This window comes from Pseudophryne corroboree, chromosome 9, assembly GCF_028390025.1.
Source record: "Pseudophryne corroboree isolate aPseCor3 chromosome 9, aPseCor3.hap2, whole genome shotgun sequence".
Taxonomy (NCBI): Eukaryota; Metazoa; Chordata; class Amphibia; order Anura; family Myobatrachidae; genus Pseudophryne; species Pseudophryne corroboree.
Genome location: NC_086452.1, coordinates 375177867 through 375190557, shown reverse-complemented (window position 1 = coordinate 375190557; position 12691 = coordinate 375177867).

Below are 12691 nucleotides of genomic sequence, written 5' to 3'. Positions count from 1 at the left end.
CTGGACATTTGGCAGCAGAAGACACAACCACTGTGACTGGACTGATGCAGCATAAGACACTACACTGGACTGAGCAGCACAATGCAGCACTGGAATCTCCAGCCAACTTTCCCTCCCGCATAGACACTGAGGACGGAGACATGTCCTCTCACTACACTCTCCAATGCCGGAGTGAAAATGGGGGCGGCGCACGGCTCCTTATATGGAATCCAAACCCAAAAAGAATCCGACAGCGTGATGATGACGTTTAGCCTCGTTCTGGTTTCCGAGTCAGGCGGGAAAACCCGAGCCGGACTCGAATCTGGGCTCAGGTAGTGAAGTTTGGGGGGGTTCGGTTCTCAGGAAACCGAACCCGCTCATCTCTAACATATAATAATTTTGTGCATGAATCAATGTTTGTGTACATACACAAAATGAATTTACTGTATGTTTCATATAAGCCTTATACCATACCTCCCAAATGTCCCGCATTCAGTGGGACAGTTCCGTTTTCCTGGGGCTGTCCCACTTTCACACCCGTGGCCAGCAGTATCCCAGTGCGGGGGTGGGAGTTGGGGGGAGCACACACATCGCTGCTCTGAATCATAGAGCAGCAGGAGAGGGATAGAATAGATGCTGTGCGCTTGCGAATGGCATCTATTCAAAGTGCCGGGGGGAGCCTAGGGGCAGCCCAGCATCTCATAGAGTGCTGGACACCCCCCACAGTAACACGATCTGGGTGGGGTGGAGTTCTACGAGGCTACCTCCTTTTTCCCAAAGCTCTGCCCCCTTTCAGATGCGCATTGCAAATCTATAAAGTTGGAAGTTATGCTTTATACTGTACACAATCCTGAAGATTATTATATACAGGTACAATATTTGTAATTTGTGCATGACACAAAGTTTTTGTATATTGACCCATCAGAAAACAAAGGTGTCACTATCTCAGTTGTGCTACAAAAATTCTGTATTTCGAAACATTCCGTATTTTAGGATCTTGGATATGGGAGACTCAACCTGATAAATTATTTCAATCTTTTTTTTCTATAATGAAGCCCTCACGCTAAAGACACCCAGAAATGGTGATAAGCCTCTCAGTTTGTACAATCAAACAATGATTTATTAAAATAGTTTAAAATTGATCATATAAATCATACTTACATAACACAGAACTTTTTGCCAAGTCAACATAGAGGCAAATTAAATCTACCAGGGTTTCTACGCTGTCCTAAAGCCATGGACCCCACATATTTGTTCCCAAGCACACAGTGAAATCATCCTAAATCTATAGAATCTCTCAACAAGCCACATTTATATTATGATGTCAAACTGGTCACCTAGAAATGGCTATATGAAGCTTTTACTTACAGCAGCCCCTTTTTTCATATAATATATTATGCTCACTGATACACTTTGTCCCCAGGACATAAATGGGGTACTGTAGTAGGAGCTTATACCAATCCTAACACAAGGCAATGCTGGAGACTGCAATAGTGGACAGTAGTACAGTACACTGGCCTGAGAACTCAGATAGGTCGCAATGAGCAGGATTTCTTGTGCTGCCTAGATCCAGAGGTGTAGCCACGGCTCCCCCACCCTCCGCCCCCCTATGTACACACAAATTTTTGCTATTCAATTGGGTGCGTTTTTTTTTCCTCCCAGCCCCAGATCACGACCAGATTTTCCTAAAATCCACATCTTTAGGAAGATTGGTCAGAATTGCTCTATACTGTTGTGCCCCCCCCCCCCCCCCCCAATGACTAATTAAGCAATTGGAATTTTCCAATTAGCTTAATTAGTCTGTAATTACTCACCTTCCGCAATGCTGCATCTCCGGTTCTCTTTTTCTCCTCCAGTGTCACAGAGAGATCTTCCAGGGACGTCCAGACACAGGACAGGTACATACTACCCCTGCCCCTCTTCCACGTATACTGCACTGCAGCTTCTACCCTGAACTACACTCCCCACACACAACATCACCATTACCCTGCATTCCCCACCCCGCACACACGACACTACCACTGCTACCCTGCACCCCACACACTACATAACTGCTACCCTGCATCCCCCACCCCGCACACATGACACTATCACTGCTACCCTACACCCCACACACTACATCGCCATTACCCTGCATCCCCCACCCCGCACACACAACACTACCACTGCTACCCTGCACCCCACACACTACATCACCGCTACCCTGCATCCCCCACCCCGCACACATGACACTACCACTGCTACCCTACACCCCACACACTACATCGCCATTACCCTGCATCACCCACCCCGCACACACAACACTACCACTGCTAGCCTGCACCCCACACACTACATCACCGCTACCCTGCATCCCCCACCCCGCACACATGACACTACCACTGCTACCCTACACCCCACATACTACATCGCCATTACCCTGCATCACCCACCCCGCACACACAACACTACCACTGCTACCCTGCACCCCACACACTACATCACCGCTACCCTGCATCTCCCACCCCGCACACACGACACTACCACTGCTACCCTGCACCCTACACACTACATCGCTGCTACCCGGCATCCTCCTCCCCTCACAAAAAAATGTGAACCCCCTACCCCGCACACACTAATAGGACATTCCTCCCTCCAGCACACATTAATAGGAACACCCCTCCCCCCAAGCACACACTAATAGTACACCCCTCCCCCCAGCGCATACTAATAGGGCACCCCTCCCCCCCAGCACATATTAATAGGGCACCCCTCCCCCCAGGACACACTAATAGGACACCCCTCCCCCCCAGGACACACTAATAGGACCCCCTCCCCCCAGCACACACTAATAGGACAGTTTCTCCCTCCCACCCCCACCCCCTTTTGTTTATCTGCAGCAGCACTGACTAACCTGAGCCTCCGATCCTCGTGTGGCTGGCTGGCAGTGCTGCTCCTCGTCTCAGGGCTGCTCTGACGGACAGGAAGTGGAGAGAGGAGGGCGGTGCTGAAGACCGCTGTGCTGTGTTTGAAGTCACAAAGGAGAGGGAAGAGAGGTGGGCGATACTGCTGCTGCCTGTCTTCTTACATGACTAGTGCAGCGGGGAGGAGTAAGTAGGATGGGGGAGGGCCCTGGCACAGGGAGGAGATTAAGAGCCGCCTCTGTTGTTCGTGCTGCGGCCCGGCGCCGCAGCCCTTTACAGTGTGACAGGCGCTGAGCATCAGCAGGTTGCAGAGCAGGGAGGGAGAGCGGCACCCCTCTCAAGCCCAGCACCTCCCTGCTTTGCAGACCTTGCCAAGCGAGTATCACCAGGCCTGCTTGTGCTGCCGGCGCCGCTGCAAGGCGCCCTCTGAAGTTTCCGGTGCCTGGAGCGCGCGCTCCACCGGAACCGCCCTCCCTACGCCCCTGCCTAGATCCACTTGCTGCAGAGGCAGTATAGTGCCAGCAGGAACTCAAATGAGTATCGTTGCAGCATCAAGACAGTATGCAGACAGACTCAGTATCCATTCTGAGGTTGGGGCAGGCAGCTAACAAATTATGGACCTCATTCAGCATGGATCAAAAAACTGCTAAAAAGCAGTTGCTGCGATCAAATAATTGCCGCCCAGAAAGAAAGAAAAAATGTCCATTGCCGAAATTGTGATCGCATAACCATTAGCAAATACCAGAACATCGAAGAGTTTTTCATCTGCTCCAGGCAAAGTCATCTACAGTTCTGCTAACGCAAGAGGCTGGAAGCGGTCATCATTGAGGTCAGAGACCCACCTGAAAAATGCCTTGGCATGCCTGCGTATTAATGAAAACACCCTCAAAATACCATGTTTCCTCCCCAAAACACTGGCTTCCTGTCAATCAAAATGCGGTTGCATTGAAACACGATGCGTTTACAGAAATAATAGCAAATCGTGGTTTTGCACGTGCAATACGAATGCTGCGCATGTGCAGTTCGATAATCGGCAGGACTGAGTTTTCTCAATTTTGCAATCCTTGCTGAATTGGGTCCCATATCAGTATTCTGGCAGAAGTGGCCAGACCCGCAGCAAAAAAAGAGTGCCAAGGTATAAGCTAGGGCAACACCAAGAGCAGTCTGAACATGAAAGCATGTTTAGCAACTACACAGCTGAACTGGCATGAGAAACATGGCTCAATGCATTATAAAATGCTGTAAACAAACATAAGTCACCTGGTGAACCAAGCCTCTCCGGTGATTTGTTGCTTTGCAGTCATGATATTGCAGTGCAATTGTGTACTCACACCTCTAAATTTATAACAAGCATTTTACCCTAGCTTCCCTTTCACTTTTTGCTATAAAAAATGTCTGCATATTAAGGTCCCCATACATCTAAAGTCTGTTTCCTCGATTCCCTGACCCAACCGGTTCCAGCGATCCGCTGATCCGATCCACCGCTTGGCAGCCATCGATGATTGGTGATCTGTCGGAAAATCTGAGACATTGGGCCTGATTCAGACCTGATCACTGCTGTGCGAATTTGCAATGCGGACGATTATCGATCAACTGCGCATGTGTACGGATCGTAGTGCGCATGCACGAGGCCAAACTGCGTAATAAATCCAGCAACTTTTTTAATCGCTAGGCGTACGCAAATTGATTGACAGGAAGCCGGTGTTTGGGGGTGGTAACTGGATGTTTTCTGGAAGTGTCAGGAAAAACGCAGGTGTGCCCAAGTGTTTTCAGGGAGGGTGTGTGACGTTAGCTCCGGCCCCGATCAGCCTGATTCTATTGCACTGTAGGGGTAGGTCCTGGGCAACACATAGACTGAAAAAAACATTCAATGGTGAGTGAGCTGCGAAAGGATTTGCAGCTGATCGGCGTTCACAGTGATTTTCGCAAGGCGTACGCAGACTTGCATGGGGCAGGTTTTCACTCTGTCTGGGCGGCGACTATGTGATCGCAAACCTCTGCAAATTCACAGAGGAGCGATCAGGTCTGAATTACCCCCATTGTTCAGTACTCCTGATTCCCCGACCCGGCCCTAAAGGGATCAGGATATTGTGGCAATATGTCGCTATGTGTGGGAGCCTTAGTGGGTCATTCCGACCCGATTGCTCGCTGCAGTTTGTCGCAGCGCAGCATTCGGGTCAGAACTGTTCATGGCAGTCGTCGTTGCCTAGCGTTTAGGGGGAGCGATTCGGCCAAAGCAGGCGTGGCCTGACAGTTGGAGGGGCGGGCCGCGGCGGCTGCGTGACGTCTCACCAAGCCGCTGCGGCCAGTGGCAGCGACGAACAACTCCCGGCCAGCCGCAGGAGCTGCGCTGGCCGGGAGTTACTCCAGAAATACAAAAGCATCCCCGCTGCACGATGCTTTTGTATTTGTGTGTGTGTGGGGGGGCCGGACTGGCCCTGTGCTGGGCGTCCCCCCGTATGTCAAGGAAGATGATCGTAGCTGTACTAAATTTAGCACAGCTACGATCAACACGGAATGACCCCCTTAATTCAAAGAAATAGTCAATATCTGAGTTTTAATAAAGTATTATTAGGTATTTTCATGTTTTCCTCTTTTGTGGCTGATTTGTTGTCTTAGGGGGTGATTCAGAGGTGAGTGATCGCACTCTGAGGTCTTTTGTGGAGTCCACCCACGCAGCGGGTGGACTTCTAACCGAGAGAAGACGGGTGAGCATCAGTAATTCCCAGTAAGATGCTAAAATCATCTCACTGGTTCGATCGCCTCTGCCTGATTGACAGGTAGAGGCGGTCAAGTGGCAGGAGGGGGCATGCCAAAGGCGTTAGAATACTGTAGGTGGGGCGCGGTCTGGTCAATGCAGGCGTGTCTGGACCATTGCGGGGGCAGGCCGCGGCGGTTGCATGATGTCACTCGTCTGCCAGCACAGCTAAGCTGCACAGGCAGGGAGCTTTTTGTCGGGTGTGAAAGCATTGCCGCCGTGCGATGCTTTCGCACCCGTGCGGAGGGGGGGAAGGGGGGGCTAGGGCCTGACATGAGGGCAGACTAGCCCTGTGCTAAATTTTGCACATCTACGATCAGCTCTGAGTCATCCCCTTAATTTGCTACAATAATAAATACAGCTTCACTTTGTATTTTGCCGATACAGTATTTGTTAGGGTTTTTTTTTCCCCTTGGAGGAAGGGGTGTGGGGAAAAGGGGGGGGGGGGTTCAATTTGGTTACTACAGTATTTCCACCACCAGTTTTTATTACAAGGAAATTTTAATCTCAACATACTGTACAGTGTAAGCCAGATATTTCTCATTCAGCAGATGTACCCGTGTTGCAGTGTCATCTTCTGGTATTCTCTGGAACTGTTTTGCAGTGAAATTAAGAATTGTTTTTGAAGATGAAACTTTTAAATATCTGAAGAGTTAATTTCTCGAATGCATGCATGTGTCAGTAGCTTAACGGACTCAAATTGCCATCCATCAATAATGGTTTGAAGAAAAAAAAATACACAAACACCATTGCTGTCAGGTGAGTGTGATTTATTTATACTGTGTACAGTATATATATTCTTTTACAGTTTGAAAGGTAAAATTGCAGTTTCAGCAATCTTAATTGTAACAATTGTTGCAGCCACCTCTTTTTCTGGGTTTAGGAAAATTTAGGAAAGGGCACATGAAATTCAAGTCTTTCACAATGTTAAATAAAGGGGTAAAGGTGTCATCTTAAAAAGCAACAAATCTGCGCCTCCTAAAAAAGAACACTAAGGCTCAAACTGTGTGTTCAGAAAACCCTGAGGAGAGTCTAGGGGTGTCCACCTTAGCTATGTGTGAGTCTGCAATTTCTCACACTGTCCTCATAGAGAAGCCTCTTTCACCTCCTTCCACCATTTCTGCATCATCTGCACATGTGGGGAGCCGTGCAAGTAAAAATGGTGATGAGGACATAATAGAAACTGGGGATCATAGGCGTGCGCACGGGGGGTGCCTGGTGCGCACAGGCACCCCCTAATGTCCAGTACCCCCCGCACGTCACACCCGCGGCGCGATCCGATGGTTGGCGGCGGCTCTGCACTCGCACTTTTGAGCAAAGCCGCCTGCGGTTAGCGGTAGCACAGGAGCGGGTGCAGAGCGTGTTGAGGTGCCGGCACTGCTGGTGGGGCAGACAGTGTATGCTGTCATCAGATGCCCCTTACAAATATGACGACTGCTTCGGGAGGAGGGCTTCTGCGCATGCCCGGCTGCAGCAGCTCCTCCTCCCGTGATCCTTTACGGAGTCAGCCACACTCCGGCCACTGCACCACCACTGACCGAGCCAGGACCCTGCTACCCTCCACTACAAGGTTCAGGGATGGACCAGCGCATCAAGCAGTTTCTTTTTGATAAAGTAAGGCAATTTACTTGTATTTAAAAGTGTCTGTGCGTATGCGTATATATATATATATATATATATATATATATATATATACACACACATGTGTGTGTATATATATATATATATATATATATGTTTATATGTATATACATGTTTTTATATATGTGTGTGTGTTTATTTATTTATTTATTTATTTTTCTTTATTATTAAGTATTTTTATATGTACAGTATGATTTGCTTGCCGGTGATATCTAGGAGGGAACTGATTTCTTGACAGTTGGATATGGGAGTGTTGTCCCATGTGAGCTCTGGCAGGGCAGCTCACACAGCGAAGCATGTGCGCTGCGCTGCTGCTGGTAATAATCATACCTCCTGCCTGAGTCCGGGGAAGAGAAGCTGCCTGACACTGCGGTCTGAGAGCACGGCCGCAGTCACCCAGCCAACGTGCCCACTCTCGCCTGCTGTCATATTTTCCCCATCCATCCCTACAGCTGTGCTCTTCTTTCCCTCCCACCTTCCCAGAATGGCGGTGTTGGCTTGATGTCAACCCGCATGGCATGCTGGGAGTGGTCGCAGGGGAAATAAGACGGTTGGTGCTAAATCCTAGTGGGCTAAAAATTCTCTGACGACCAAACATGTGACGCGCTGGCAGGGTGAGGAGCAAGGTCGGTGGGATAACACTTTAACTATTCACGTCACGTCTATTGCCTTTAGTAACCAAAGCGTGGCGAGCGAAGCGAGCCCGCCAGGGTAAAATTAGACTTCCATGTTCAGACATTGCTCCTCCCCCTGGTGTCACACGTCACCTGCTTGTGACGTCAGGGGACCCTTACCCATATAGGTTTTAGACCTAACCGAGAGAAGACGGGTGAGCATCATCATCTGCACAGTGTTGGGTGATGGCACGTAGTATTACACGCGGTCGCATGTCCTATCACCCGGTCTGCAGCCTGATTGCCCCGAAGATGAGACTGATCACCAAGGTTTTCCCGGATTCCGGCCCCAGCAGCACAGCACAGGAGCTGCAGCAGCAGCACTGACAGGAGGATCTGTGTGCCGGCCCCCGCCGGGGCGAGTGCAGGTGTGTACTTGCCCTGGCTCACGCTCACGCTCACTCTCTCATTCTCTTTCTCCCTCTATCCTGCTTTACCTCTCTCTCTCCTGTCCTCACCTCCGTCACTTTCTCTACCTCTCTCCCATCCATACCTCCCTCTCTCTCTCTCTTCCATCCTCACCTCCCTCTCTCTTTCTCCCTCTCTCCCGTCCTCACATCCCTCTCTCTCCCATCCTCACCTCTCTCTCTCTCCCGTCCTCACCTTCCATAGCGGCTCTACTGTGGTGTAACATGTACTATGGTGTAATGTGTATAAGCATCGGAATTGTGGTGTAACGTAAATAAGGGGCTCTACACTGGTGTGATATGTATAAGGGGCTCTACTGGGAGGCATAACATGTATAAGGGGTACCAATGTGCGGCACGCACTATCACGCTTTATAATATTTAGGGGGGGGGGGAGGTTAGCAAAGGGAAACTGTTGCCTTGAGATTTGTAAGGTCTAGAACAGGTGTGTGTGTTTATATATACATATATATATATATATATATATATATATATATATATGTGTGTGTATGTATGATGTCAGGATGACGTCATTGGAAGACGCTGATGCCGTTCGGTGTGGCTTCTGTGATTCACATGGTGATGGTGGGGGTATATTAAGGTGAGCTATTGTTGTTTGTCTTTATCTTGAAAACAGTTTATAAGAACTGAAAGTCTGAAATATTGATGTAACAAGGCTTGCGCGGTTTATTCATCATCATTATGCTCTGAGTGCCGCATCCTGGGAGGATCTACTAGTACTACGCTGTGCTGGCACCGGGCCAAGTTGCTACACTTATGTGAGTGCCTGAACTTTGGAAATTAATTATATTGACGTTTTAAGCGTGCCGGACCATTGGAAATTATATTTTTGCATATATATATATATATATATATATATATATATATATGTATAAGCCATAAACCAATGTGTTATTTTGGGTGTCCGTGTATAAGCAAAAAACTTGGTGGTGGGATTATCTTCTAGGGGGGACCAACAAAAATCTTGCCTAGGGCATGAAATTGCTTAGGGCCGGCTCTGGTGGCTGGCCGCACAGCCCACCCGTCGTCATGCTCCAACCGCCTCGCGATGTGACGTCCTGATGTCACACCGCACCCCCTCCCTCCCTGCCTGCCCTGCGCTGTCCTCCCGTGCTTAGTCTCTACACTCCATGTGTGTGCCCTGCCCTGCCATTGCCGACATACGCCAAAAGGACTCCTTGTCCTGCGCCGCTGGAGCAGGACAGAAGACAGTGGTCGCAGGCAGCTGAGCTGAGTCTGCCTGTCTGATTCAGAGTGAGACAGTAGACTTGACCAACCACTCACTGTGTGCTGCAGCCAGGGAAAGAGAGGGGTTCAGGCCAGCTAGGGAAAGGGGGGATACAATTCTGTATAAAAAGAAAAGAAGGATAACAACCTAATTATTTGATAATATATATATATATATATATATATATATATACTGCTCAAAAAAATAAAGGGAACACTAAAATAACACATCCTAGATCTGAATGAATGAAATATTCTTATTAAATACTTTGTTCTTTACATAGTTGAATGTGCTGACAACAAAATCACACAAAAATTATCAATGGAAATATAATTTATTAACCCATGGAGGTCTGGATTTGGAGTCACACTCAAAATTAAAGTGGAAAAACACACTACAGGCTGATCCTGCTTTGATGTAATGTCCTTCAAACAAGTCAAAATGAGGCTCAGTAGTGTGTGTGGCCTCCACGTGCCTGTATGACCTCCCTACAACCAACACAAGTGGCTCAGGTAGTGCAGCTCATCCAGGATGGCACATCAATGTGAGCTGTGGCAAGAAGGTTTGCTGTGTCTGTCAGCGTAGTGTCCAGAGCATGGAGGCGCTACCAGGAGACAGGCCAGTACATCAGGAGACGTGGAGGAGGCTGTAGGAGGGCAACAACCCAGCAGCAGGACCGCAACCTCCGCCTGTGTGCAAGGAGGAACAGGATGAGCACTGCCAGAGCCCTGCAAAATGACCTCCAGCAAGCCACAAATGTGCATGTGTCTACTCAAACGATCAGAAACAGACTCCATGAGGGTGGTATGAGGGCCCGACGTCCACAGGTGGGGGTTGTGCTTACAGCCCAACACCATGCAGGACGTTTGGCATTTGCCAGAGAACACCAAGATTGGCAAATTCGCCACTGGGGCCCTGTGCTCTTCACAGATGAAAGCAGGTTCTCACTGAGCACATGTGACAGACGTGACAGAGTCTGGAGACGCCAAGGAGAACGTTCTGCTGCCTGCAACATCCTCCAGCATGACCGGTTTGGCAGTGGGTCAGTAATGGTGTGGGGTGGCATTTCTTTGGGGGGCCGCACAGCCCTCAATGTGCTCGCCAGAGGTAGCCCGACTGCCATTAGGTACCGAGATGAGATCCTCAGACCCCTTGTGAGACCATATGCTGGTGCGGTTGGCCCTGGGTTCCTCCTAATGCAAGACAATGCTAGACCTCATGTGGCTGGAGTGTGTCAGCAGTTCCTGCAAGACGAAGGCATTGATGCTATGGACTGGCCCGCCCGTTCCCCAGACCTGAATCCAATTGAGCACATCTGGGACATCATGTCTCGCTCCATCCACCAATGCCACGTTGCAACACAGACTGTCCAGGAGTTGGCGGATGCTTTAGTCCAGGTCTGGGAGGAGATCCCTCAGGAGACCATCCACCACCTCATCAGGAGCATGCCCAGGCGGTGTAGGGAGGTAATACAGGCACGTGGAGCCCACACACACTACTGAGCCTCATTTTGACTTGTTTTAAGGACATTACATCAAAGTTGGATCAGCCTGTAGTGTGTTTGTCCACTTTAATTTTGAGTGTGACTCCAAATCCAGACCTCCATGGGTTAATAAATTTGATTTCCATTGATAATTTTTGTGTGATTTTGTTGTCAGCACATTCAGCTATATAAGGAACAAAGTATTTAATAAGAATATTTTATTCATTCAGATCTAGGATGTGTTATTTTAGTGTTCCCTTTATTTTTTGAGCAGTGTGTGTGTGTGTGTATATATATATATATATATATTTAGCTGAGCCAAGCATTCAGTAGTTTCTCTGTGTGTATATACAGTGTGTGTGTGTGTGTGTGTGTGTGTGTGTGTGTGTGTGTGTGTGTAACCCTTTTCTTTAACATATATACATATACAGATGCGGCACTCAGGTTTTTAAAACCTGACGACAGTTGCTCGTACAACTAAAATGTTGTTAACCCTTCATTGGATGTACCGTCTCTTTATTGTTTATGCTACGAGTGCCGCATCTGCATATGTTTAGATTTCATATATGGAGGCACTGGCGATGTGGCTACCAGCTTTCGGAGTGCCAAACTTGCAACTATATATATACATATATATATATATATACTAGCCCAGTAGGCAGTGCTAGGCACGCCCCCAGTAGGCGGTGCTAGGCACGCCACTCCAGTCGTGCACCCCCTAATAAAATGTGCTGCGCACGCCTATGCTGGGGATTCTAGTGTGGAAGTGGAACAGGATGCAAGGGGTATTTGTTAGTGATGAGCGGGTTCGGTTTCTCGGAAACCGAACCCCCCCGAACTTCACCCTTTTTACACGGGTCCGAGCCATGCTCGGATTCTCCCGTGTGGCTCGGGTAAACCGAGCGCGCCTGAACGTCATCATCCCGCTGTCGGATTCTCGCGAGACTCGGATCCTATATAAGCAGCCGCGCGTCGCCGCCATTTTCACACGTGCATTGAGATTGATAGGGAGAGGACGTGGCTGGCGTCCTCTCCGTTATAGTAGAAAAGACACAGAGTGACTTAGTTATAATTGTGGGGAGGATTGGGGACGGGGAGCAGCTGTTAGGGAGTACAGTGCAGGGTTTTAATTATAATAGTAGTGACCACCAGTTTAATCCGTTGGTTCTCTGCCTGAAAAAAACGCTCCACCATATCTGTGCTCAGTGTGCTGCACTGCTGCATGATATATCTGTGCTGAGTGCACTGCTCACACTGCCTAATTGTGGGGACTGGGGAGCAGTTATAGCAGGAGTACAGTGCACAGTTTTGCTGACAGTGACCACCAGTCCAGTATACGTTTGTCTGCCTGAAAAACACTCCTGTGGTGGCTTTTTTTTCCATCATACTAGTTTAGCAGTCTGCTGACAGTGTCCACCAGGTCCGTTATTATTATACAGTATATATATATAGCAGTACGGTAGGCCACGGCTGTACCTACCTCTGTGTCGTCAGTGCACTCGTCGTCCATAAGTAATATAATAATACTATACTATACTATCCATCCATCTACATTGTATACCTGTGGTGGCTTTTTTTTTTCTTCATACTAGTTTAG